This window comes from Myxocyprinus asiaticus, chromosome 14 (genome assembly GCF_019703515.2).
Source record: "Myxocyprinus asiaticus isolate MX2 ecotype Aquarium Trade chromosome 14, UBuf_Myxa_2, whole genome shotgun sequence".
Lineage (NCBI taxonomy): Eukaryota > Metazoa > Chordata > Actinopteri > Cypriniformes > Catostomidae > Myxocyprinus > Myxocyprinus asiaticus.
Window position 1 is genome coordinate 24614059 of NC_059357.1, and position 27556 is coordinate 24641614.

Sequence of the window (27556 nt, forward strand, 5' to 3'; positions counted from 1 at the left end):
TTACCTCGGCACAGGTCCTTCCTGTGGTTTGCTTTCGAGGGCCGGGCATACCAGTACAAGGTCCTCCCCTTCAGTCTGTCCCTGTCACCTTGCGCCTTCACGAAAGTCACAGAGGCAGCCCTTGCCCCGCTAAGGGAAGTGGGCATCCGCATCCTCAACTATCTCAACGACTGGCTGATTCTAGCTCACTCTCGGTATTTGTTGTGTGCGCACAGGGACGTTGTGTCAGCCACCTCAGCTGGCTGGGGCTTTGGGTCAACTGGGAAAAGAGCAAGCTCTCCCCGGTTCAGAGCATCTCTTTTCTCGGCATGTTGTTAGACACAGTCTCTATGATGGCGCGCCTCACGAGCAAGCGCGTGCGTTTAGTCGGTACTGAACTGTCTGAAGGCGTTCAGGTGGAGAACGGCGGTCCCACTGAAAAAATTTCAGAGGCTCCTGGGGCATATGGCGTCCTCGGCGGCGGTCACTTGGGACCACTTCAGCACTGGCTTCAGACTCGAGTCCCGAGATGGGCAAGGCACCGTGGGACACATCGCGTGGCCATAACGCCGATCTGCTGCCGCCTGTTCAGCCCTTGGACAGACCTTCCATTTCTGCGGGCAGGGGTCCTCTTAGTGCAGGTGTCCAGGTGCGTCGTGGTTATGACAGACACCTCCAAGTGTGGCTGGGGCGTCGTGTGCAATGGACGCGCTGTTGCGGCAGGTCACGCTCAGGGGAGAGTTGAGACTCCACCCACTGGTGGCCCAGCTGATTTGGAGTTGATTCGGTCAAGCACAGGTAGACCTGTTCGCTTCCCGGGAATCCTCCCACTGCCAACTCTGGTATGCCCTGACCGAGGCTCCCCTCGGCACAGATGCGCTGGCACTTAGCTGGCCCCGGGGGCTACGCAAGTATGCGTTCCCCCCAATGAGCCTACTTGCACAGACGCTGTGCAGGGACAGGGAGGATGAGGAGCAGGTCGTCCTAGCAGCACCTTACTGGCCCACCCAGACTTGGTTCTGTATGGCTGTATGCCTTGAAGTGCCATCTGTTCGCTAAGTGGTGTTCTTCCCGATGCGAAGACCCCAGAGATGCACAGTTTGGTCAGTGCTTTCCTTACTGTAGGAGAGGCTGGAGGGGCGGCTGTCCCCCTCCACCTTGAAGGTGTACGTGGCCGCTATAGCAGCGCACCACGATGCATTTGACGGTAAGTCTCTTGGGAAGCACGACTTGGTCATCAGGTTCCTTAGAGGCACGAGGAGGCTGAATCCTCCCAGACCGCATCTCCTCCCCTCGTGGGACCTCTCCGTGGTCCTTCGGGGCCTGCGGTGAGCTCCATTTGAGCCCCTGGAGTCAGTTGAGCTAAAGACACTCTCCTTGAAGATTGCCCTCCTGACTGCGCTCACTTCCATCAAGAGGGTAGGGGACCTGCAGGTGTTCTCTGTCAGCAACACGTGCCTGGAGTTCGGTCCGGGATACTCTCACGTGGTACTGAGACCCCGATCAGGCTGTGTGCCCAAGGTTCCCACGACCCCGTTACGGGATCAGGTGGTGAACCTGCAAGCGCTGACCCAGGAGGAGGCAGACCCAGCCTTGTCGTTGTTGTGTCCGGTGCGTGCTTTGCGCATCTATTTGGATCGCACACAGAGCTTTAGATGCTCTGAGCAGCTCTTTGTCTGCTTTGGAGGACAGCGGAAAGGGAGCGCTGTCTCCAAACAGAGGATCGCCCACTGGGTCATTGATGCCATCGCTTTGGCGTATCATGCCCAGGACATGCCGCCCTCCTTGTGGCTACGAGCATACTCTACTAGGAGTGTGGCTCCTGGGCTCTGACGCCTCTTTAGCAGACATCTGCAGAGCAGCGGGCTGGGCAACACCCAATAACTTCGTGAGGTTCTACAATCTCCGGGTTGAGCTGGTCTTGTCCTGTGTGTTGTCAGGTACGAGCAGGTAAGTTGCGGGACAGCTGGCCGGGTGTATCGCTTGCATATAGCTCCTTTCCCCTCCCGGAGGTGAAGACGTGTGCTTTTTACCCCCAGTCGTATTCACGAAATCGTGGACCCTGGATGTCCTTCCTCCTTAGCCATGTGGCAGGCGAGTTTGCGGAGAAACTCGTTGCCGGCCCAGTACGTGTGCTAACTTGGCCCTGTACTGGGGTAGGTGCTCCACATGCGCTGGTTGCCCATGTAACCCTGTGTGATGTAACTTCCACGAGACGGTTCCCCCATTGGTGAACCCACGTCTTCCTTGGGCAGAGGCCCCTCTGCCCCTGGTCGCCGTGTTTGTAGAGCTCTTCCCCCCCTGGGTAGGATCTACCACGGGGACTTCTTCACATGAGACACTGCCGACAAGACTCGGTAAGACCATGTGACGTATTTCCACACAGTTTCCTCCCACATACAAAAAATGTAAACAGTAAGCTTGCAGAGAACTAGAAGGTATGCACATGCTCAGGTTTGTTTGTGTTGTCAAAAGCTCAGTTCTTCAAGCATTCCGCTGACATTGAGCCCATATGAACCACTATGCAACTGGTCTCGTGACATGCCTGTAGCTTGAGATTAGTCAGACTGACTGTTGTGCAGTAAGAGGATAAAATGACTGTCTCTAAACTGATCCAGTTTGTGTAAGTTGTGTTTTAAATGTCCCGAAAGTATCAGGTGGCCCCATCCATCCATCCATCCATCCATAATATCTGCTGTATGCAAAAAAGTTAAGTCAAGTCAAAATGGTACTGATATTGCTCTTCTCTTTTCAGACATTTTCCTTTTTTGGTATGAAAAAGATTTTGAATCTTTGATGAACTTCTCTTGAATGCAGTGTCTTTGGCCCTTGAATAAAATCTCAAATTATTGGCCTCACCATTGCATCTGAGGTTGTGATGTGCTACCGCATTCATAGTGCAATCTGAACACCTATAAATATGCTGTATAGGTGGAGTAACAACCTTGACAGTGCTTCTAAAACCATCAAACAATCTGTTGCTTGTTACCCAGTAACTGTTGTTCTATTCTGTCCTCAACATCGAGTAAAAAGCTGAAATATTTATGTTGCTGACAGAATGACTATTTCAGGTACTGACAGTTGAGGTCAAGACAAGAGGGTTGCAAAACGAATGAATGAAAATGTACTGTCAGAGCTCTTTTCCCCCATGTGCTCCTTTTCAATGTGCTCTGTCAATCACAATTGTGTGTGTCTCCTTTGACTGTGAGCCATGGAACACTTACATGAGTCAGAGCAGAGTATAAATTCGGCTTGTAACATTCACGAGGAGGCAATGTGACGAGCAGGATGAAAGAATCTGATTTGTCCCTGACATCACACTGTAATTAATTAACTCGCAAGGGCATAGCCAAGCTGACAAGCAGTGACTAAAGGAGGCAGTTACAGAATGCATTCACTGTGAAACAACCCATAACCTCGGTTCATTTCAAATAAAGGAGCCCAGAGGGATGTTTTGTATGGTTTAAGATTGCTTAATAGGCATACAACTGCACTCTTTTAATTGCACAGCAAAGGGTGAAAATTTAAACAGCTTCTATCAACACAGCAACAAAAGAAGCTGACTGGCTTGTGGCTAATACATAGGTGTACTTGATTTCATTTCCGAATTTAAGGCACTATTTTGCTACAGTAAACATGGTCTAGAAAATACTCAACACAGATTTCGATTCCTTACCAAATAACACTATTGCAGCTTAGTGTGATTTCATATTATGGGTCTTCACGCTAGAGCTTTTGGTGTGAATTTGGATCATTTGGTTGGTGTGAAAGCGATTTTCTGAACTTGAGTGTGTGCACCAGCGAACCAGTTCGCTTAAAAAGGTGGTCTGGCTTCAGTGTTCTTATAGTTAATGAAAACTACAACGAAAACTAAACTAAAATAATTTTCGTTAGCTAAAAAATAAAAACTGAAATTATTGGAAAAAACTGAAACTAAACGAAAATACTTTTTCATAACTCAAAAACTAACTAAAATAAAAATGATCTCAAATTCATTTTAGTTTTAGTTTTTGACATAATATGGTGAATATGGGCAAAGTGGGACAATTTTGGAAATTTTTATTTTCTTGACACTTTGAATGATCCAAACGACACATAACTTAACATTATACCCCTTTGAAGAAAGCTTAGGATGTCTTCTACCTTAGTCAAAAGCAAAAATTAAGAAATATTCAACACTGGGAAGTAGAACCTTTGAAGATCCTCTTTTCACCAAATCCAAGATGTGTTTAAGCAGCAGGGCCTACTGGTAAAGTGGGACAGAGGAAAAATTATTCTCTAGAAAATATATATATCTGAAATGAATTTTTATATATTCTTCTACACTTTCACATCATAACATTATGTTAACTTTCACTAGATTTACCTACATTTTCTGTCATTTCCTTTACCATTGCTTTTCCCACCAGTGGCCATGAAATGAGTTCTGCCACACCAATAATCAATTTTAAACCTCAAAAAGATAAAGGGATAGTTGACCCAAAAATTCAAACTCATCGTTTACTCACCCTCACGCCATCCCAGATGTGTATGACTTTCTTTCTTCTGCAGAACACAAATTAAGATTTTTAGAAGAATATCTCAGCTCTGTAGGTCCATATAATGCAAGTGAATGGGGTCTGAAACTTTGAAGCTCTAAAAAGCACACAAAGGCACCATAAAAGTCACCCATAAGACTGCAGTGGTTTAATCCATGTCTTCTGAAGTGATCTAATCTGTTTTGGGTGAGAACAGACCAAAATGTAACTCCTTTTTCACTGTACATCTTGCAAATGCAGTCTACAGGAACAATTATTATTTCAAGCTCGATTACACTTACTAGTAGAGTTCACAGGGTGCTAGATGGCACTGGGAAATATAATCAAGCTTGAAATCATGATTGCCAAGGAGATTGTTGATGTCAAGATTCACAGTAAAAAATTACTTAAATATTTATCTGTTTCTCACTCACACCTATCATATCGCTTCTAAAGACATTGATTTAACCACTGGAGTCATATGGATTACTTTTATGCTGCATTTATGTGCTTTTTGGAGCTTCAAAGTTTTGTCCCCTATTGACTTGCATTGTGAGGTCCTAAAGAGCTGAAATATTCTTCTAAAAATCTTAATTTGTGTTCAGCAGAAGAAAGTAAGTCATACACATCTGGGATGGCATGGTAAATGATTAGAGAACTTAAATTTTTTGGGTCAGCTATCCCTTTAATTGTATACTCCCCAAAGATTAGTTTAGTAATGATTTATAATAATTTAATGAAATACATATGGATACAATGTGGATCAAGCTTAAATGTTTTTATGTCACTTTGCCCATATTCGCCCTATATTATAAAAATCGCAACATTTACAAAAGAGGTAACACAAGAATGCCCAATGCAACGTAATGTTGTTAGACTTTTTAAATTACACCAGTAAATGCTCAGCTTTGGCAGCCATAAAAAATTCTAAAACTAAAACAAAAACTAACTAAACTAACATTAAAAAACACTGAGAAAATGAAAACCAAACTAAAACTAACAGACAAACTGTGAAAACTAATGAAAATTAAACTAAATTGTAATGACAAATTGAATATAAAATAGAAATAAAAACGAAAAAATCCAAAACTATAATAACACTGTCTGGCTTTGGCTCGTTTGAAATGGTTCACAAATATTAGTAATGCAATCTGTCCCAAATCAAGGAAGTGAACCACTATTGATGATGTGTAATCTGCATCTTTGGATGATCTCGGAGGCAAAAATGTTGTATAATGCATTTTTCATAGCTGACTTGTCTCTAAATTGTCTTCATAGAGAGCAGTGTGCATTCTTTGCATTTTTTCCAATGCATCCACGGCAGACAAACACAAGTTTTTTTTTGGTTAATCCAAATCTACTGCTCAATTTGTATTCCTACCGAGAAACTGCATACCAAAAAAAATGATGCTTGATGGCATGATGCTGTGTGCTCTGCCACATCAGTGAAATGAACAATTAATTGCCCTACTGAGTTTTGCCAGTTTATTGTTTGGACAGAGAGTATTTCAAAACGAAATATAGGCTATTTCTAAAGCACACTGCAGTTTAAAATTCGTGTTTGAGGTATGACGTTAGGGTTGGGTGGTTAACGAAGTATTGCGATACCAAAAAATTTAAAACGGTACAATATCATCTTGTTGCTAATTTCGGTACCAATATTACAGTATGCTGTAATTAGCAAAATGATATGAGATGTGACAGTTTTGAGATGAAATCAATGACAATTTGAAAATAAAATAAAAAACCTCTGGATATGGCCAAGTGTGATCTTTAAACAGCAGAAGGATGTAATGAATCAAATATTATACAGTCACATGCGCTGCACGCTATAGAATGAAAAAGAGGTGCCGCTCTGTTCTGTCATCTGCTTCGCATGCGCACACGCACACATGCACACACACACACATGCATGCATGCACGAAACACATCACACACTACTGGTGCTTAATTTTCATGCAGTGTGTTTGGAGTATAAACGGCTGTTAACACTTAAATGAACTCCTCTGGTGCAGCTCGGAGATTTTAGCTCGAGAGTCGCAAAGGTAGTATCCCAGCAATAATGAGAAGCTTCATATAATTAACCTGTCAAAAACAGGAAGAACTCAAAGGTCTGTCAAAATAAAAGTCCCGCTAAAATGTAAGCTCTACTCAAATGAATGCGTGAAATTGAAAACAGAAAAATATAACTACTGTATAAAAATTTAATATTCAAAAGTAGCAATAATACTCATAATAACAATGATATAATATTACATGGTTTTATTATTATTATTATTATTATTATTAATAATATTATCTGTAAGCAATATCACAAATGCAAGTGTTTTATCAACATGTTGTGATTCAGCCATAGCAGCCTTGTGCCACAGGTCAGATCAGATTTTCAGATTTTTTTTTTTCAATAATGTTTTCATTAATACTGTGAAGCTTTGTTGTGCAGCATTTTATATATATATATATATATATATTCTTAATTGATTAAAGCTGTATGTATCAATTTGATTAAACACCATTTGATCATAACATTTAATTAAAACATTTTACATGGAATCCAGAAAAATTCAAACGGAAAATACATAATTTGTATCTGTAAGACTTTATGCAGTTCAAAAGAATAATCAAGTCATTTTCTGTGTAATTTCATCTAAAATCTGAGGCTTTTTATTTGTTATAGAATCAATTTAATATCGATACAGAGGTACCAGGGCTGGTATCGTACCGAAGCCAAAATTTTGGTATCGGAGCAACCCTATATGACAGTGTAATTGGTAGAACATAAAGTGTTTAACATTTTGATGTTAAAATCCTATCTTAGGGTAGTATGTACAGTAGACAACTGTCAGTAGGACATTTTAGATTTCCTCAAACACTGAGGCGCTATAAAAGTATTGCTCTGTTTGTTACAGCGGCCCGACATAGCAACATTGACTCAACCAACGGCATGAGTTTGGAGTTGGACAATCTGTTAGTTTGAACAACGACAGAGAGGGGAAGAATTCGGGATAGCTGTTTCCAATTAATGTTTATTGTCTGCAATTCTGTTTGCTGGCGCTAGCTGTGCAGAAATGACACACTTCAGCTTTAACCACAGACCTAATTTTACTCATAAATCAAAAACTGCTATTCTAAAAACCAATTCGAAATTCCAGAGGGAACCCATGGTGAACTGGCCTTTCAAGTTGGCGTAGAAATAGATATAATTAATGTACAGCCCTTTTGTCTATCAAACCAGTAAACTCAAGTCACAGGGTTTCATGTAAAGAGCTGCATTAAGTGTCTGAGAGGTCATGTTTAGTTCAAATGAATACTGTATAGCCTTTTGCTTACATTTCATAATGTAAAGGCATATGTCATGTGGCATGGAGGAACAACCTTACTTTGACCGGTGTAAAGCTGAACTATTTGTATTTAAAACTATTTGCCAATGGGGTAAGAAAAATAAACTATTTAATAAACGTTTTCCCTTTGAATGAAGATTATTATTCTTACCCCATTGGCAAATATTTTTTCATTGTTTTAAGCATAAACAAGCATATGTGTAGGGTGTGCATTGTGTTTGACCACACCTGACTAAACAATTCCTTACATATCAAGCAAACAGACAGATGAAACAGTTGTTTAAAATGTGTTAATCACTGGCATTGCTGTCATTTCCAATATAGTTGCCACTGCTCCATCTTTCAATATCTATTTAATAGTTGATTTTCAAAGTCTGAATCATAATGGTTCTCAAAACAATCCTAAGGTAAATGTGCCGAACAAAAGTATAGTCCCGAACTGACCCTAGGAACTTCACTTAAATAAATCTAAGCAACTCCTAACTCCTAAATCCTAACATCGGGACCTTTCAGAAGGCTGTGCAGAGATGCAGATTTTCCATAATAATGAACACAACAACGTCTGGGGACCTTAATCGACATGTTCATCTTTTTGATGGTTAAAAGCAAACTATAGTAACAATAGAACCACTTTCAGTGTTTGAATACCTCAGCCGCTCACTCTATAACAGTTTACTGCGATGATTATGTTATGGAGGTGGGGATATTCAAATGACACTGCAATGTGATTTCACAATGCAGCTGATTTTAAATGTGCATGGAAACAATAAATGCTCTTTTTGTACTGAAGAGGAAGTTTTGAGTCCTGAAACGTACAATATATTTTTATAGTACAATGACCTACTATATGTTAAAATATTAAGGAAAATTGTATTCCTCATGACATGGCCCCTTTCATTCCAAAGCCCCTGATCCCCTCTATTTCTACAGAACACAGGCATTAGGCTGGAGGACCACAGCAGCAGCAGACTAAGCAATAGCTTTAGGAGTTAGCTGGGGCTTTGCAGGACTGTCTGTCTTGGGCAAGAAATGGAGACTAGGGCATACACATTGGAAAAAACCACAGGGAAACCTTTAAATCTCCTGTTCCCTGCTCAAAACACTCTAAGCTCAGTGTGGAGGTGAACGATGGGCAGGAGTTGAATTTAGGTCCTCTGGCCATAAGCCAAGAATTCCTAAGGGACACTGTGAGTACTTGGGCAAAAAACAACCAAACCCCTGGGGGATCCAGTAAACAATAAATCAGATTCTGTGGAGAACTGTCAACATGTTCCATCTTCTATCGTATCCATAGAAGTTCTACAAATTTTATAGTTGCACATATACAGTAAATATATTGTTCTTCATAAAAAAAAAAAGGGTATGTTAATTAATGTGACAAGTGAATACCGTACACTGTACAAAGTTGTAACAGCAATTGAGCTTTGAGCGGGAACTAACAACATTACTGTAGGTTGAGCTTTAACAATGAATAGCTGAATTACACCTAAAGGAATATTTCAAAGCTTTATTGGTTTGGTATTTATAATGCATTCCAACTAAACTTTAATAGTGCTATGATCTTTTTCTCATCTTTCTTTTGAAAGTGGGCTATGACATTCTTGATGGTGAAAGTTACTGTAATATAGTATTTGAGTTAGCAATTCTAACTTCACATTCTAGCACAATGATTTACCTTTTTTACAGCTTTAAAGATAAATTTACAGGCAATGTCAAGTTTTAGTGTAATCAAATAAAATTTTTTAGAGAGGCCAATGAAATGTGACATACTTCAATCTTCTGGCATGCGCTTTCTACAGCAAACCTAGAGGGGATATATAGACAATTACACACATGCACTGGGCAATGTTACTTTATGAACAGTATCCAAATTCAGTCTGTAACCATTGTTTATGTTCACACGGTACTCCTGTTGTTATTTCGCCACTGTAATTTGATCTTTGTATCTTAGATCAAATCTCATCAACAGCGTATTCACATATTGCAAGAAACAAAACTAGTTATATTTCTATTAATTAGTAAAAGTCTGCCATGATTACCGCTTTGTACAGTACACAGTTTTCTCCCTACAGGGAACAAGACACATGACGCATGCGGTACAGGAGACCAGGCTAGGGGTCATTGCAGATAAAACCAGAAGGAATGGATCTATAGGGAGCTAGCAGTATCCTGCAGAGACCTTGATGGTACACAAACCAATATGAATACACAATGAGATTTTACACATTTAATTTTGAGCAGTGTGGCAGAGGTCCAAATGGGGTTTAAGACTGTTTGTGGCATCTTTTGTCTTAGAAAATTCTTCCTTGCACAATATGTGATAACGACAAACAGTCAGTGGGTGGGACAAAAAGAGGATGTGGGACACACACACACACAAAAAACTTTGTTCTTTAAGGTACATGACATAATTCTGGGCTCTCTATCAAAATCTGTGGTTAAAACTTAAAAATTGTAATTTACAAATTCAGCCATTGTTTTGTTGTTTGCGTTAGTTGTGCTTTGGCACTGCTCTTCTGAGAAAACTGATGGTTTAAGGTAAATATGGTTGCCCTTGATCTAGAGGTCTGCAACCCGACCCTGGCCCGATGGGACCCGAGAACCCAAGGGGTTTCGGGCCGGGTTCGGGTCAGTTTTTCAAGTAGGACTTCGGGTTCGGGTTTGTATAAATGAAAAAATAAACAGGCTTACCGAACTTGTTTCACGCACGTGCTCTCACTCACAGAAACGTGCGAACAGACGAGTTAGGGGTCGTTCACACCGAACGTGTGCGCATCTGTTTTGTGAACAAATTTTCATTTGGGGGGAAATATGAAATTAACAATATGCATTAATAAAAATGGAATGAAAAAAAACATTAAAAAAAATAATTTGCACTTACCGGAGCTTTCATAGAAACATCATACTGACGGCATTAGGGTAACATACATATAAACTCTGAGTCTACATAAAGGAAAAATCTAATTTTTCACGTCTTATTATTCCGAAAAACAAGTGGTGAAAGTTGGCTTTTTACAAAATGTGCTCTGTCGGTGTCCAGAAAATTAACGCACATACACACATACTGGTCTGATAAGCTTCATGTACCGCTCCGTATTTTTTCCATCATTAAAGCAGATCCTCATCCACTGGTTTGCATGACTCCAACAAGAACCAAATACTGGGTAGCGTAGCGAGTATTGACGCTGACTACCACCCCTGGAGTCACGAGTTCCAATCCAGGGTGTGCTGTGTGACTCAAGCCAGGTCTCTTAAGCAACCAAATTGGCCCAGTTGCTAGGGAGGGTAGAGTCACATTAGTGATTCTCGCTTTCAGTGGGGCACGTGGTAAGTTGTGAGTGAATCGCGGAGAGTAGCATGAGCCTCCACATGCACAACGAGCCACGTGATAAAATGCATGGATTGACTGTCTCAGAAGCGGAGGCAACTGAAACTTGTCCTCCGCCACCCGGACTGAGGTGAGTAACCGTGCCACCACGAGGACCTGTTAAGTAGTGGGAATCGGGCATTCCAAATTGGGAGAAAAGGGGATAAATAAATAAATTTTAAAAAAAAGAATCAAAATATTATAACTATTGCCACAGTTGGCTTTGCTTGAAAGCACTGACGCCATCATATCTTCTTCTCTCATGAAACACCTGAACAACACACAAATATCTACAGACCTAATACATACATACATAATTTATATAAGAGGAAGTTATATAAAAAAAAGTAAAAGACAACAATTAATTTGGTTTTAAATTAACATGCACATAACGCATTGTTTTATCTGTTTTCCTCGTCAGTGTTAGCTAGAATGTCGGGCCTTTCTAGATGTTTGACTTCCACCATAGCACTTTAAGGTAAAAAAATGTGTTCAAGAATTCAAATGGGTCACGTAAGTTTTGTGCTTTGTGCCGTGATATCGAAAGAAATCGGATTGAGTAGTGCGAGTGACCACATTCTGAGCTCTCCTGTCTCTGGAGCACAAACGGGAAGCCTGCTGGACTTGACAACCCAGATAGCACACGTACATCTCCGAGATGTCTGTTTTAGATCTTTTCATCTGGAAAGCATCACATTCTAAATAGCATCTGCTAAACATCTTAAAAAGATCAGATTTACCAATATTCTTAATCATAAACATCTCAAAGATCTACTGAAAGTCTCATTGACATATGAGAGGAAACGCCTTTCAGATGTATTGCAGATGAGCAAACAACCTAAAAAATACATACAATCATGTGAAAGAAAGCCGCATGTGTCAGATGAGAAACAAATTTAGAACGCAAGATGAATGTAATTGAATTTGCTCCGGCGGATGAATGTTATTGAAATGTAATCTCCTCCTCATCTTCTCATTCACAAGGATTTGAGGAACAAGCAGCCGGTCCGCCTTCCACCTACATTTCTCCGACAGAATGTGCATCCCATATGTGTAAAATAAATAGAATGCTGTGCACATTTCTTGCCATGCAGTGGCAATTTTGTGTAACTGCGATAGAGACGATAATCAAAAATGTATAGTGGTTGTCAAATTTCTACCCGTTTATCGTGTCTACCAGTATATTACCCACACCTACTTGAATCCAAATCAAGGTGCATTACAGTTATCAGTGTACATATGGATGTTGAACGGCCATTAACCCGAGACACAGTCACATCATGATTACCACTAGCTGTGTTTGAGCTACAGATGTGTGTTACTCATTGTGCACACAAATCAGTACTCCATAAATTAGCTTCTTTATGTGTCTCCCTAAATCATTATCAGCCTATACTTTGTCTCCATGGCGTTCAGGGTGTGGCAACATTCTAAGTGTCACACCACTTAGTTATGTTGCCAGCTTAGCGGACACGTCACACTATAGCAGAAAGACTAACACAGTTCTGAGCAAAAAAAGGGAGGTGGTAGGATGACAAATTGACATACACATAAATCACTCAGCAGGATATATAAATGACCCTCCTCTCTCTTCCTCTTTTACAAACACACAAACACACACACACACACACACACACAAAGAGGATCAACAGTCCGCATGAGGTTGGTGAGGGGGAAGAGGGAGGCCAATGAAATGTGATCTACTTCAATCCTCTGGTTACAGTGTAGTGACTGTAATGTTAAATGGCTCTCTTTGGGGCTGTTGCTGGCAGATGTCGGGGTCATGGTCTGACCATGGGGATGTTTTCCAGTGCACCTGTGCCACTCTTTACACAAGTTGCCACTCTATACAGTCAGAACATTGACACTTTATGTTGTCAAGGTACAAGGTAGAGTCACTTGTGCATTTAATGTACTGGTACAATCAAACTCCTTTGAAAAGCAGTCCATGGTCACACTGCAAGGGGCCAGTCAATAATTGTTTGTAATTATCTCAAAAAACATTTTGTGAAAAAATGAAAATATGCGTTAAACAAAAATACAATATTAAGTTTACTTTAACCAATGCTAAAGTTAAGAAGCTATAGCAAATTACATCCTGCTTCCACATGTTCATGTACCCTGCAATTGACCACATTTTGCCGAGTTACTGACAAGCACCATAAGCCATCAAATTTGTTGCATCAATTCAAACATTTTCACCTGTCCCTATGGGGCTACTGAACCACTAAGACATGGGTTCTGGTCCCAAGGAAACCAGGAGTAATCGCATTTACATAAACAATGGTAAGCGGGATTCAGAAGTTGCATTTTCGCTCTAATATGAGATTTTTGGTTCACTGACGATTGGGTTTAGGGTTGGGGTTTGGGATTCATCTGTGGACATTTCACCTGGAAACTGTTCAAGGACCCGATAACAGTCTCGCCTCGCACCTTGCACCCCCTAAAAAAAAATTGTTTTTTTGGCCAAAAGAGAAAAACAGACCGAAAATGTTGACCAGAAAATTAAACAGAAACTGTTACTTTAAAATCCGGTGACAGAAACACTCACACAAAGATAAAGCATTGTTTACATTGCACATTAATGTCCACATCCCCAGAAGTGAAGTGATTGCTCTCTTGGTTATTAGCGCATTAGTGAAGAGCATTTTCCAGTGTTCAGATAATGTGAGTTATTGTGTCAAAGCCATTACTGTCAAGCTCCAATATGACATTAAAGCATAAAAGCACCATTAAAGTAGTCCATATGACTCGTGCATTATATATAAAGTCTCTTGAAGCCATTCAAAAGTTTTGTGAATTGCAAAGGATGCATTTCATAAGTAAATGGTATGCATGCGCAACGTTGCAGACGTCATGCACGACTCTTGATGTCCTATTATTTTTAGCAGAGCACAAAGTTCGTCCTGCCAAAATAAAAGCCTGTGGGTTTTAAAGTTTTGAAATTACAACTGAAATTATATTATTGTTTAATATAAATGTATTATCTTTATTATTATTAAATTACAATAATTGACTGAGTGAAGTGAACACAAAAGAGATCCATTCCACATTCCAGGTCCACATACAATGTGGGGGAAAGAAACGTGCCAATAGAACTGGCATCATGTTCACTGAAGATTTTCACTTGAATTATTGTTCATTTTGTAGCTGCAATATGCACTAGAGTAGTTAACAATAAAGGTTTTCTTAATAGGCTACATATTTTTATGTAATTCTTCTCGGTCTACTCTATTTTTAAAATGAAATGTGTAGTTACAGAAAAAGTGGTTTCTGTGTACCCCTGATAATAACATTTAGAATTTGTTCAATTATTCCAAACAGTCTAAATTAAAATAATCATTTTCGGTTTTCAGCCCAGTGTGTCCATAATTTTGGGTTTTGGCAAAGAATTTTCATTTCGGTGCACCACTAGTATGTACAGTATAGTCATTAATGATACTATTAGCATGTTATTATAGTCCAGGCTTAAAATGCAACTTTTAATTTGACACAATATGTAACAGGTCCCTGCTCAATCTCTCTATCCACCAAAAGTGTCCTTGGTCTGAAACGTTTTCAAGAGTCTACAAATGTACATTGAACAATGAAACAGATATGAACAAGCAGAACAATGCCTTATTGTAGCAGCCTTAGAGAACTGTATAACACTGATATTTCAACACCATCTCTTGCACTCACACATCATGTCAAGAAATATAATATTTTTCTCTACATCCAGCATATGTTCTGATCATGCCATGACTGTTCATTTGAGAGAATTTTCTAGCCAAAAGGGATAAAAGCATGCACAGAGTAGTGGCTCCGATAGGGGTCACTTACATGCAACACGGAATACAATATTAACAGTAATTGCATCACTGATAGATACATGTTTTCACTCTTTTGCGTTGAGCTAGAGCAGCTGCAGGCATTGTTGTGCTTGTGCCACACACTGCACAGAATGCAAAAACTTGTCGCTTGCCATGTACCGTGTAAAATTCCCATCAAAATGAAAATTCTCTCATTATTTACTCACCCTCATGCCATCTCAGATGTGTATAATTTTCTTTCATCTGCAGAACACAATCAAAATTTTTTAGAAGAACATCTCAGCTCTTGTGGTCCTTACAATGGAAGTGAATGGTGACCAGACCTTGAAGCTCCAAAAATCACATAAAGTAATCCATATGACTCCAGTGGTTAAACCTATGTCTTTTGAAGCGATGTAATCGCTTTGGGTGAGAAACATTTCAATCCTTTTTTCCAATAAATCTCCACTTTCAATTTCAAAATGTGAAAGAATGTTAAAGTGAAAGTAGAGATTTATAGTAAAAAAGGACTTAAATATTGATCTGTTTCTCACCCACGCCTATAATATTGCTTCTGAAGATATGGATTTAACCACTGGACTACTTTTATGTGGTCTTTATGTGATTTTTGGAACTTCAAAGGTCTGGTCACTATTCACTTGCATTATATGGACCAACAGAGCTGAGATATTCTTCTAAAAATCTTCTTCTTGAGTTCTAAACTCAAATAGATAGATCACATCGAACTAGTTGATGAAAAAGTAGTTGGGTACACCTGGAGTAGCCAATGTCTTTGAGCTTCATTTAAATAAATTATTTATATTATAGATCAGCTTTGGTTGTCTGATGGCTTTAGATATTGTTTGCACAACCATTTTGTTGTTGTACTTCAATTGAAGAGTACATCAAAACTTACCTATTGAACACATTTTAGCCAAACGTGACTTCACATCGACAACTTTTTTCGGAGTTATCAAATAATTTTTCCAATTACTCAATTAACCATCAGAATAACCATTAGATTAATCGATTGCAAAATAAATTGAGAGTGATAGCCCTACTCTTTGAAAAGCCTGCATTACACTGAGTCATGCAAACAAAACAATCTGCGCTGAAATGTGCCACACAAACTGTGAATGTTAGGCTGAATTAATCAGGGACCTTGTTAAAAATAAACTTCAGCCACTCATTTCTGACACTGGGATTCTTCAGCCGGTGCTACACCCAGCCAGGAAACGCACAAGGTTTGGCAGATTCTCACACCTTAACTTCTTATACTTAGTTCTTCTAGTATTAGGAGGTGGTTGTATGGTGCCTTGTGCGAAACCCGCTTCATCACGCCCTCAAAGTTGTCTGTGTGGGTGCCTCGTGCCAACACCCCCCCCATGCCTAAATCCGCTACCGCTTGGATGTGTACATCAGTGACAACCTTTCACAAGCTCAGAATATCTTCTCTTCCTAAATGCCTTCTACGAACAGTTGGTCTGAGAGCATTTATCCTCAGCTTCCAGTATCCTGACTCGCTGCATCATTTTCTGGTACAGGAATTCAGACAACCATAGTTAAGCAGGGCCAACTGTGTTGCTGTCATCCATCACATAGTCTATTCACACTCCTCTCATCTGGAAAATGTTTAAGGAGAATTCATGACAAAAAAATTTCAGATCACTAAATAGTTTCTTCACACAAGCTGTCTGAACTACCCATTCTTCAGAGCTTACCAATAGTCTTTAATATCAAATACAAAAGACCTCTACTTTACACCTCACAACAGAGCTACAAACCACATTTTGATATTTTTTAGCTTTGTTTCTTTACATGTACATTGGCATATGGCACATATTTTTTATATGGTAAATGGGTTGGCCTGAGAAGGAGCAGCTAATAAGGATCAGCGTAAACTATTCTTAATAACTGCAAATTCCAGATAAACTTCTCTTTGTGAAATACAAAATTCTCCCTTCCTCCAGTGATGGTCAAACTGGCTTCTGCTTTATTGACAGATGTTGTTACATTTCAACATGAATGAAAAAGAGGTTGTGAAATCAAATCCAAAACCTGTTGATGTTAAAAAGTGAAATAACTACTATAATCCCACTTATTTTAGCAATACTGTAGGATTTTCAGGATTTTTTGTGTAAATAAGGTTACTTTGAAAAGGTAACTAAGGGTTACCATAGAAAAGAAATTAGCAGTAACTAATTTTAAACCTCAAATTATGGGAATTTCTTCAAAGAGAGTTATAGCTGCATACACTTATTCTTCATTTGCCTCTTTGTTTATTATTAATATGTCTCACGAGCACATTCGATAACACATGTATCCTTTTTAGCATGAAACATCACGTCTTAGATTTGTGCTGAACGTGGCTTTGTTTCAGCCATCTGTCTTTCTATCAGTGTTTAATTACCTCCTCCTACCTTACCATTTAGCAACGCAATACCTCATAACTGGTTTATCACATAAAAACAGCACTCACATGTCTTTGTTTCATATTATTATCGTAATAAGAGCTTATCACTGATTGATTGAAGTTCGTGGTGCACTTATCCACCATGTTATGATCCATCATCAACAAGTTTCCATAAATTTCCTATAGAAATGTCATCACATCTTATTACACAACCTATTTGCTTGCAAACTGCTTGGCTCTTGATGACCTTGTTTTCTAAGCAGGAACCTTGAAGATATTAAAAAGTGGCAGGGCTGGTTATTGTACTGCTGTTCTGCTGTAGATTGTCTTTAAAAGTTCTCACTTAAAGCTTTACTATGGTAAACAATATAATTACTATCCTCACCTAAATCTGGACATGAGTGAGGTAGCCAGTCATACCGTAAAAAATTAAGTTAACAGCAAAATTCTTACATAAAACCACTGTATTCCTTAAATAGAACAATTTGAGACCAAAAATCTTGCATTCTGGGAAATTGAGATCAAGCTAATATCAAAGCATATTGTGAGTTGTTAAAGCTAGTGAATGTTTGGACCATATCTTTTGAAAAAAGCGTCAGAGTTGAGGTGCAGTGTAGTGCACATGCTCTCAACACATAAGAGGCAGGTTTTCACCCTTTAAACTCTGAGGGTGTTTTTTAAGATTTCTGTCTCTGTGGCATACCCAAAATGAAAGGCTTTTAACTCGACAAAAAAAACAAAAAAAACAAGGAGGGTCAAAGTGTTTGGTATAATTTTAAAGAATTTTTTTTATTTTTTTTTTTGTTACATTTTTTAATGATATAGATTAAGATAAATTATGAGACTCTCAGCCTAAGAAACTGCTGGAAATTAAAAAAACTTGAGGCAAAAAATATTTCTCCCGATTTTTCTGATTTTACACAATATATTTCAAAAATAGATGTAAATGAGGTAGCTCCTAAGTTTTTTCCAATCATGTCACCTGTAACTGAGTAAAGTTTTGTGCTGATATGACAAAGCAATCAAAAATAATTTATCCTTGTGTCCATCTCAGATCACAAAGTTTCCAAAAGCCTCTCCAAACAAATAAAACATAATAATTGTACATAAGAACTAATTACACATTCAAATAAAAAAAATGACTAATGGTATGCTCTCTCTCTCCAAAGCATTCAGGCATGAGTAATGAGATCTCATTCAGTTCCATTCTGTGTCATTCGAGCCATCATTGAGTCTGTGTCATGTACTTGGCGCCATCTCCTGGTGACCATATGTAATTAGTGTAAACGATCCTCTCTGCCCATTTTTGGATGACTTTTGCTACTGATTGCAGTGATCTGAATCTTAATACGATTGGTTTAGCATTCTATGACGCTGGACAATGTACTAAATTATATCCGATGAAGTCATCTCTAGAAAAGCTAACGTGTTTTTAGCCAGACAGCACAACATGTGCTGTGTGCACACTGTGCTTTGTGTGGATTATCTAATGATCTATGCATCCAATTACATTGCGTGTGTGCTGGTTTTAAAGATAAACGGCTTGTTTTGTTACATTTTTTTTTTTTTTTTAAGTTTAAGTAAAAACACGGCATATAAGCATCACCTGTTTACATGTAATACGTATGTCAAAGATATGTACTTAGCTATTACTCATATTTTTGTCTGTGAGTAAAACAAATAGAGTAGTTGTATTCTATACTTTGAGAGCTTTCCAACTACATATGACACATGGCATTCTGATTTGTCTGCAAATTTAAAAGCACTTGTTCAGTTTTGGTCATAATACCTACATGAATTTTAAAGTACAGCTTCTAAACTTTAAAATAATACCTATTTTGTGTTGGTCAAGACTGTAGTTATTAATATTTTGTGGGCTCATCCAAGCTTAAAGGGTTGAATAACAATAAAGAACACTTTAGCTGTATATGGCTGTACTTTTACAAAAACATTTTAACAGTGCAGACTTAGCACAATTGTACACTTGCAGTCAGCTTCTGCAGACAACTCTCTCACTAACTTGTGCCAAATCCAACCCCTGCCTAACACGTGTTGTTGTTGCAGGAATGTTACAAGCTTAATACAAGTTAAGCTCTTGTGACAAAATTTGTGGCATAATGTTCATTGCACTGCACAAAAAAATAATTTCTTAAATTGTTCCTTGGTTACAATGAGGCCCTTTGCTATGTTACATTTTAAATATCTAGAATTTGTAATATTTATGTTGATCAATATTCACATAGAAAGACAATCACTACATAATCGTTCTGCAATAATGCAACTCATATCTTCCTCTTATTTATACCCCTGATGTTTCCTTCCAGAGCAAGAATTATGAATGGTTAAAGAGGATTGCATGAGATTATGTGGGTGGCATTTACATTTCAAACATACGTGGCAGACTTGAAGGATGACACTTGCTGCAATACAACATACTGCTGCTAAGCCAAATAATTTTTAAATTGAAGGCTTTAGAAACATTGCAGTCACTTGATGAGTGACAGCTATTTGCTAGAACTTAGACTTTGACAAATTTTTCTCAGACAATGGTTGACAATAAAGAGCAATCAGATTGCCTGCCTTTCCAGTCTTTAACCCATGAGAGATAGGAATCTGATAATGGAATGTACAGTATGTGTTTCATTACGATGGGACCAGGCTTGAGTGAAAGAGTATTTACAGTCTATTTTATTAGTATTTAACTCAAATGTGAGAGTCACATCGATTGAAAGTAAATTGAGTCAAACATGATTTTACCAATCTTGTGTATTTTTGTCCAAATTATTGCTTCAGTTAGTTACATAAGATTAGTTTAAGGAACATTAATTAGTACCCTGGTGTAAGATCCGAAACTCTTGAATCTGTTGTTCGAGACATTAACATTCCAGCTTTGCTTTACAATCTATTTGTAACCTTAGCGTAGTCAGTGGCAGCTTTACAGCTTTTATTTCTATATGATTTATGTAATCCTACAGTATATGATGCATATATCAAATTACATCTACAGCAGTTCCTCTTTTGTAGTGACAATGCTTATATAATCGCAGATATTTGCTGAGATAACATCTCATGATGGTAGTTCATTAAATCTTAAGAGTGGTGGGATGCTTGACTCAAGGTCAGTCCTCTTCAGTCAGGGAGGAGAGCACTCAGTGTCCACAAAGAGGATGGATCATTGGTGACTATGTTTATCATTTAGGGCCAAGAGACCATATCCATCTGTCAGTGAGTTCTATTACAAAGTCTAATCAGCAGTAACACAAAGGTCTTGTTGTTTGGTCTCCAAAGATTGCTGAGTGGTGATCGATGGTGACTGGGCACCTTTCTTCAATACAGAAATAATACAAGAAGCATACACTTAAGGCCCAAATATACCTCATACGAAATCGAAGAACGAACGGGTGTGACGTCATTTACAACAAAATCTGGCCAAAAAGACTGTGTTTTAGCATTCGTTCGGTGGTTCGTAACAGCTCGCCTGGGTGAACTTTTAGGATAACTTCTAACCGACTGCTTAAGACCTTCTTACTGCTATTGGTCCATACCATCGGTAGGTGTGACCTAGAGCTCCACCTCCCTTGATGCCGACAGCTCATTCTTTTTATGTTGTTAAGTCAGTAAAAATCAGTCAACAAGAACACAACGGTGCGTAGAGTTATTAGCGAGCTGGTGCAAATTTACCTACATCTGTATGATCATTCATGTAGAGAAATTTACCAAGACCATGTCAGGCATTTTTTTTTTAATTATTATTATTTTTTAATTGGTCTACAAAAGGAATCAAATCTACTCAAATACTCTCAAGTGCCCATTCACTCATGTGCCATCTGCAGTGAAAGCCATTCACACACATCTGCCGAAAGTAAGCCTGTCATCATTCTTTTGTCTTTGTTCTGAACATTAACACTTCTATATGCTCATCTTTGCAATAGTATCAGCATCATCATAAATTACAATTACAGAGTGTAATCGGAGCATATTAAAGCCATGTATAGCATGTTAGCGCATTAGCATCATTAAGTAATAATGTAAACAAGACAAATTAAACATTTTCTACTGCATATATATTGCTTTAAATCATCATTGAGTGGTTAAAACAACTTATTTTACTGATCTAGGGTGAATTATACTCATAGAATGAGTCATAAAGTCATTGATAACACATTTTAAAGTCACATTAGTCAAGGTTTTACTGAGCATCCTCATATTTAAATGTACTTCTAAACACCTCCCACAGCAGTGTGGCTGGTGTCTGAAAGTACGGAAACAGTATACCGTTGCTCGGCTGTTTAGAACTTCTTTTTACCCCTGAAAGAAGAATGAATAAGAACTTAATAAGAAGTATAAGAAGTATATTGGGCCCTTAAGACACATATTTACAGTGCTGTATCCTATAGATGACATATGATATAATAGACCTGGTAGGAAAATGTATTTATTACATAGATTGGTGCCCTCTTTGAAAATAATAGGAGAGCTATGTCCATCAAAGACTTATCTCTAAAGAAGTACAATGGCTTTTGAGGTCCTCTACAATAAAAAAAATCATATAATCAGGTCTTATTAACTCAATTAAAATATAAGTAGGCCTGAGTGACAACTTCATTTATTTATTTTGTAACAACTTTTAACCCCCACTAAACAACAAATCACAACACAAAATAATTGTCCAAATTCAATCCTTACACCATATCACATCAAGCAATGCAATGCAGTCACACTAATTACTGTAGATACACTGGCGGCCAAAAGTTTGGAATAATGTACAGATTTTGCTCTTATGGAAGGAAATTATTATTTTTATTCACCAAAGTGGCATTCAACTGATCACAATGTATAGTCAGGACATTAATAACGTGAAAAATTACTATTACAATTTGAAAAAAATGCTTAGAACTTCTCAAACTACTTCAAAGAGTTCTCATCAAAAAATCCTCCACGTGCAGCAATGACAGCTTTGCAGATTCTTGGCATTCTAGCTGTCAGTTTGTCCAGATACTCAGGTGACATTTCACCCCACGCTTCCTGTAGCACTTGCCATAGATGCGGCTGTCTTGTCGGGCACTTCTCACGCACCTTACAGTCTAGCTGATCTCACAAAAGCTCAAAGGGGTTAAGATCCATAACACTCTTTTCCAATTATCTGTTGTCTATTTTCTGTGTTTCTTTGCCCACTCTAACCTTTTCTTTTTGTTTTTCTGTTTCAAAAGTGGCTTTTTCTTTGCAATTCTTCTCATAAAGTCTGCACCCCTGAGTCTTCTCTTTACTGTTGTACATGAAACTGGTGTTGAGCGGGTAGAATTCAATGAAGCTGTCAGCTGAGGTCATGTGAGGCATCTGTTTCTCAAACTAGAGACTCTGATGTACTTATCCTCTTGTTTAATTGTACAGCTGGCCTTCCACATCTCTTTATGTCCTTGTTAGAGCCAATTGTCCTTTGTCTTTGAAGACTGTAGTGTCCACCTTTGTATGAAGTCTTCAGTTTTGTTTTGGCAATTTGAAGCATTGTATAGCCTTCATTCCTCAAAACAATGATTGACTGACATGTTTCTAGAGAAAGCTGTTTCTTTTTTTACCATTTTTGACCTAATCTTGACCTTAAGACATGCCAGTCTATTACAAAATGTGGCAACTCAAAAACAAACACAAAGACAATGTTAAGCTTCATTTAACGAACCAAATAGTTTCAACTGTGTTTTATATAATGGCAACAAATGAGCAATTTAGCATGATTTCTCAAGGATAAGGTTATGGAGTGATGGCTGCTGGAAATGGGGCCTGTCTAGATTTGATCAAAAATGACTTTTTCAAATAGTGATGGTGCTGTTTTTTTACATCAGTAATGTCCTGACTATACTTTGAGTTCAGCTGAAAGAGTGTGATTCAAAGTAATGTCCAGCATCATCCAATCACTTCCCGACCTTCCCAACCTTCCCAACAATCACTTCCCAGGTCACTTCCTGACCTTCCCAACTCCTTAATTGAAACAGACTCCCTCTCTGTCTTCAAAAAACTGCTAAAGACACATCTTTTCCATGAGCACTTGACCATACACTCATATGTATATATATATATATATATATATATATATATATATATATATATATATATATATATATATATATATATACACATATACACACACACACACAGTTGAAATCAGAAGTTGACATACACTTAGGTTGAAGTCATTAAAACTAATTTTTTTTAACCACTCCATTGATTTCATATTAGCAAACTATAGATTTGGCAAGTCGTTTAGGACATCTACTTTGTGCATGATGCAAGTAATTTTTCCAACAATTGTTTACAGACAGATTGTTTCACTTTTAATTTACTATATCACAATTCCAGTGGGTCAGAAGTTTACATACACTAAGTTAATTGTGCCTTTAAGCAGATTGTAAAATTCCAGACAATGATGTCAAGCATTTAGACAATTAGCTTCTGACAGGAGGTGAACTGAACTGGAGGTGTACCTGTGGATGTATTTTAAGGCCTACATTCAAACTCAGTGCCTCTTAGATTGACATCATGGGAAAATCAAAAGAAATCAGCCAAGACCTCATAAAAAAAATTGTGGACCTCCACAAGTCTGATTCATCCTTGGGAGCAATTTTCAAATGCCTGAAGGTACCACGTTCATCTGTACAAATAATAGTAAGCAAGTATAAACACCATGGGACCACGCAGCCATCATACCGCTCAGGAAGGAGACACATTCTGTCTCCAAGAGATGAACATAGTTAGGTGCAAAAAGTGCAAATCAATCCCATAACAACAGCAAAGGACCTTGTGAAGATGCTGGAGGAAACAGGTAGACAAGTATCTATATCCACAGTAAAACAAGTCCTATATCGACATAACCTGAAAGGCTCCTCATCAAGAAAGAAGCCACTGCTCTAAAACCACCATAAAAAAGTCAGACTGCAGTGTAACAGTATAAGGATGGGCAAGGAGGAGGCAGGAACTGGCTGAACAGTAAACATAAAGTTTAATGTCAAACTTAACTTAAAACCAACATAAACAAACATGCAGCGCGGCCACGTGCGTCTCTCTCTCTCTCTCGAAATGGCGCCTCCGGCTCGTCTTTATCCCCCTCCCGGCTGATTAGCCCGATTCAGGGCCGGCCGTGTGTCTTCATGACCTGGCGCCGCCCTCCTCCTCGTCACATACAGTTTGCAAGTGCACATGGGGACAAAGATCTTACTTTTTGGAGAAATGTCCTCTGGTCTAATAAAACAAAATTGAACTGTTTGGCCATAATAGCCATCATTATGTTTGGAGGAAAAGGGTGAGGCTTGCAAGCCGAAGAACACCATCCCAACTGTGAAGCATGGGGGTGGCAGCATCATGTTGTAGGGGTGCTTTGCTGCAGGAGGGACTGGTGCACTTCACAAAATAGATGGCATCATGAGGAAGGAAAATTATGTGGATATATTGAAGCAACATCTCAAGACATCAGCCAGGAAGTTAAAGCTCGGTCACAAATGGGTCTTCCAAATGGACAATGACCCCAAGCATACCTCCAAAGTTGTGGCAAAATGGCTTAAGGCCAACAAAGTCAAGGTATTGGAGTGGCCATCACAAAGCCCTGACCTCAATCCGATAGAAAATTTGTGGGCAGAACTGAAAAGGCGTGTGCGAGCAAGGAGGCCTAAAATCCTGACTTAGTTACACCAGTTCTGTCTGGAGGAATGGGCCAAAATTCCAGCAACTTATTGTGAGAAGCTTGTGAAAAGGCTACTCAAAACATTTGCCCCAAGTTAAACAATTTAAAGGCAATGCTACCAAATATTAACAAAGTGTATGTAAACTTCTGACCCACTGGGAATGTGATGAAAGAAATAAAAGCTGAAATAAATCATTCTCTCTACTATTATTCTGACATTTCACATTTTTAAAATAAAGTAGTGATCCTAACTGACCTAAGACAGGTATGATGTTTTCTACGATTAAATGTCAGGAATTGTGAAAAACTGTTTAAATATATTTGGTTACGGTATATATGTAAACTTCTGATTAAACTGTATATATATATATATATATATATATATATATATATATATATATATATATATATATAGCTCTGGAAAAAATTAAGAGTCATCTAATGGTTAGACAGAGACCTGGAGAGGCACCCGCTGTGAAATTTGGTGGAGGATCGGTGATGATCTGGGGGTGCTTCATCAAGGCTGGAATCGTCTTTGTGAAAGACGCATGAATCAAGCCACGTACAAGGTTATCCTGGAAGGGAAATTGTTTCCTTCTGCTCTGACAATGTTCCCCAACTCTGAGGATTGTTTTTTCCAGCAGGACAATGCTCCATCCCACACAGCCAAGTCAATCAAGGTGTGGATGGAGGATCAAGACGCTGTCATGGCCAGCCCAATCTTCAGACCTGAACCCCATTGAAAACCTCTGAAATGTGATCAAGAGGAAGATGGATGGCCACAAGCCATTACACAAAGCCGAGCTGCTTGAATTTTTGAGCCAGGAGTGGCATAAAGTCACCCAACAGCAATGTGAAAGATTGGTGGAGAGCATGCCAAGACTCATGAAAGCTGTGATTGAAAATCAGGGTTATTCCACTTTTTTGTTATTTTGACCAGTTGTCATTTTCTGCAAATAACTGCTCTAAATGACAATATTTGTATTTGGAATTTGGGAGAAATGTTGTCAGTACTTTATAGAATAAAACAAAACTGTTCATTTTACTCAAACACATACCTATAAATAGTAAATCCAGAGAAACTGATCATTTTTGAGTGGTCTCTTAATTTTTTCCAGAGCTGTATATATATATATATATATATATATATATATATATATATATATATATATATATATATATGTGTGTGTGTGTGTGTGTGTGTGTGTGTGTGTGTGTGTGTATATTCTTGTTGCACTCTAATCTCTGTCTTGGATAGTATTTTTTGATGCAATTGAAACTTTGTAATCCAGCACTTTTCATACTACTGTCTCCTTAAGATGAACTGCTGTTGTATTATTTGGATAAAAGCATCTGCCAAATGAATAAATGTAAAATGCAAATGTAAATTAACTTAAAAAATACATATGAAACTCAGAGATGTTATCTAACTGCACTTGGCATAAGGAGATTTGCTCTCAAAATTTATTTTTGCCCAGACAGTTGTAACACTTAACATGACTGCATAAAACAACATCTGATGTTATTACTGTTGCTTTTGTTATTATAATCCATTTCATACATGCTTCATGCATGTACAGACATGATTGCTGAGCTAAATCTGTAGTGCGTACACTCAGATATCCCATGCAAATAGAGCACTGAAAATAGAGCACTGCAAATAGAACACTTTCGAGGACACTATTTTTGTATGGTAAGCCCTACGACTGCTTAAAGACACCACACAACAACGAGAGCAGAAACGCACAGGCGTGTATGTACATTCTCAGGGTACAGGCTGTTCAGCTGAGGAAGGCTTTCCCTCATTTGACCCGTGCCCACTGGCGAAGGCCGCTCTGACGTCAGCATAATGACTGCACATCGGGACGTCAGCTGAGCTGTTATGCAACTGAACTCCTTTCCTTCATTCCGCGTTCTTATAACCGCAGTTGCAAATGCGCCCTCGAATGCGTTACATGTTAGGAAAGGTGTTAAGTCACATCAGTCCAAGTGTGCTAGAGCTACACTACTTGTAAATAGTGCTCCTTTGAAACCTTACCATGAATGGAGGACTGTTTATCGCATGTTTCCACCGTCTAGGTCCTTTAAGGGCGCGCGCGTGACCTCATTATAACCATGCACTTAATTATTCAGCCCTGTATGACGACAAGCTCTTGTCCTCTTATTCGGTGATGTGCAACATCCGTTGAAACCAAGCAAAAATGTACAAAAATAAATAAAAAAATAAAATAAATAAAATCTAAGGGGCCGTTCAGATCGAACGTGTTCTTGTGTTAAAAAAAAGAAAGAAAGAAAGATAGTAACAGGGCTACGATTACAGCAGAACGTAGGTGTCTAGGGACAGTTGACGTTTTAACTTCACACGACGTCTAAAAAACCAGTCAAAGACGCCCGTACGCCGCGTTTACATAGAAAAGCGATTTAAAAAAAAGAAAGGCGGACGCAAAAACAAGTTCGGTGTGAACTGCCCCTACGT

General features: G+C 38.7%; 1 pseudogene; it reads right to left on the reverse strand.

Moving 5' to 3' along the window:
- Positions 1-27556, reverse strand: part of LOC127451331 (thyroid hormone receptor alpha-A-like) — a 66151-nt pseudogene that overhangs the window by 37522 nt on the left and 1073 nt on the right.